The sequence below is a fragment of the Benincasa hispida genome, chromosome 9 (assembly GCF_027475165.1).
Source record: "Benincasa hispida cultivar pf3 chromosome 9, pf3_genome.v1.1, whole genome shotgun sequence".
Classification (NCBI taxonomy): Eukaryota; Viridiplantae; Streptophyta; class Magnoliopsida; order Cucurbitales; family Cucurbitaceae; genus Benincasa; species Benincasa hispida.
The window spans coordinates 94,585,863-94,588,270 of record NC_143486.1 but is presented as its reverse complement, the minus strand read 5'-3'; the positions used below and the strand labels follow the sequence as shown (position 1 = coordinate 94,588,270).

At 45.5% G+C, this 2,408-nt stretch overlaps 1 pseudogene; it reads right to left on the bottom strand.

Annotated features, from left to right (window-relative positions):
• LOC150034219 (uncharacterized) lies at positions 1-1,268 on the bottom strand (annotated as a pseudogene).
• Between the last annotated feature and the right edge of the window lie 1,140 nt (positions 1,269-2,408).

Below are 2,408 nucleotides of genomic sequence, written 5' to 3'. Positions count from 1 at the left end.
TCATGGTGAACCTCTCCTTGTGATCGGGATGAGGTGGATGCCTCCCAGCCGGGGGGCGGATCGAATCGGAGTTTCCTTAGGTAGCCACCGACCAACAGTTATCCTTAAACTTCCGTGCTTGGTGGAGAAGAAGCGAACAAAGGTACGCGCGCTTCCTGTCTTGTTCTCTGCTGCGAACTGGGATCGCTCGCCAGCTAGGTCAGATTGGAGCAACCTTTTATGAGAACATATTACCCTTATTCGGGGACAAGGGGCGGAACGACCTCTCGATCTACTTACAGCTGCCCAGGAAGAAAAACGTCGTCTAGGCATTCCCTGTTGCTCCGATCTCCCCTACGCCTAGGGCGTTGTCTGGGCCAAGAGCCATAGTTAGTTGCTGTTTCCATTTGCTTGTTTTTTTTTCTTATTGTTGATACCGGCAAGACCCAGCCAGATGATGTCTGCTGGTTGGTAGTGAGAGGACTCTTAGTACCTGAATACCCAAAAGGGGGCCCTGATTAAAAAACAAGAATTTGATTTTTTTTCTTGCTCTCCCTTAGCAGCGGGGAAGGAGTCCATCTATCTACCTAGCTTTGGTAGATTTCCTCCAACGCAATCCACAGAAATTCAAGGAATCCCTTGGTGGATAAGTTCGACGGTGCGGAATTGAGTTTCTCGTCCGGTGGATCTGATCTATAGTTAGGGGGCAATACATACCAAAAGGTTCGAAGAAGGAACGCGCATAAGAGTATATAACCAACCCACCCTTCTGTATAACCTATTCACATTAGTGAAGCGGGGCATAAGGGAAGTGCACGTTTGTGAGACCTTAGTCAGGATGCATAGGGAAGTCAACCTACGAGCACGGAAGAGCGTGGTACCGCAGCCCCTCTCTAAGTAAAGGTCAAGTCTCTCTTTCAGCTAGAATGTAAGGAAATTGAAAGAAGCGCGGAAAAGGGTCAAACGCGGTTGCTAGCATCAAAGAGAGCCAACAAGGAATTCCATTAATAACTGGCCGTTTTGATTCTTTGAAACAACTCGATGAATTTAGTAGATCTTTTTAGGAGGACCAAATGACTCTCGATAAAACTTATCCTATTTTTACAGTGTGATGGTTGGCGGTTCACGGACTAGCTGTACCTACCGTTTCTTTTTTAGGGTCAATATTAGCAATGCAGTTCATCCAACGATAAACCTAATCCGAATGAGAGAGCTATGACACAATCAAATCCGAACGAACAAAATGTTGAATTGAATCGTACCAGTCTTTACTGGGGGTTATTACTCATTTTTGTACTTGCTGTTTTATTTTCAAATTATTTCTGAAATGAAATCAAAGAAAATACTAAATAATAGTACGAATTATCTTATCCCATTCGGAAGGATATCATCTCATAATTATCTATGACTGTTTCTGTCTCTAGCACGACCACTTGATGAAATGGGGAGGGAAGTGGGACAAATGGTCGAGACTACTGGAAGGATTCCTCTTTGGATAATAGGTACTGTAACTGGTATTCCTGTGATCGGTTTAGTCGGTATTTTCTTTTATGGTTCATATTCCAGCTTAGGTTCATCTCTGTAATAATCGGATGAACTGAGTTGTAGACATGAAAGCGTAAGAACTCAACAGGATCCCCCTCGAATCAGAAAAAAAGGTTCTGATAAACCGGGAAAAATTGAAACCAAGAATAGGGATCAAGAATAATTAATTATTTGATTATTTCGACACCCCCCTCTCATTCCCCCTTTTTCCATAAAGAAGCCCCGCTCCCTACAGCGAAAGAAAGGGCCCCTCTCTGATAAGGAAACGAAATAATCTCAATTTGATGACAAATCCGGTCCTCTTGGTTTTCTCAATTTCTATATTTCGTGCTCTCTCTCGTAAGTATGGCTCGAGGATTCTACCACTGTGTTCTCTATTGCGATATTTCTTGATCTTTCTACTACTACGCCCTGTCTTATCTTATTTTGGGACCGCGGATTTCTTGACTTTCTTTCTGGGGACCTTCTCTTTTTCGGGATCGTCGGGATGGATAGCTGGTCATGGTAACCAAGGCGACACCTCTTCTGAGTGGTTTACTTATACAGAAGATTTTTCTTATACAGAAGAAGAATCGGCCAGTTCCGGGCGTAGTAGAAGTACCTCGTCGGTCAATCAACCGGAACAAGCTGGGCCTTCCAATGCCGTACCCGCCCCCCAACCCGCCGCTGCCCCAGCAGCTCAACAACGGAATCACCTGGATCAACCAAATGGTGAAGGTGGGAATCCATTGGATGCTGAAAGGGAGGCTAGGGCACAAGAAGAGGACGCCCGCATCTATGCCGCGATTGAGGCTATCACGAACGCTTGCGGGAATGAGGAGGCGACCATGGTACGCCGAGCCCACAGGATCTTGCATGAGCGTGGGCTCAGGCTCGAAGATCCG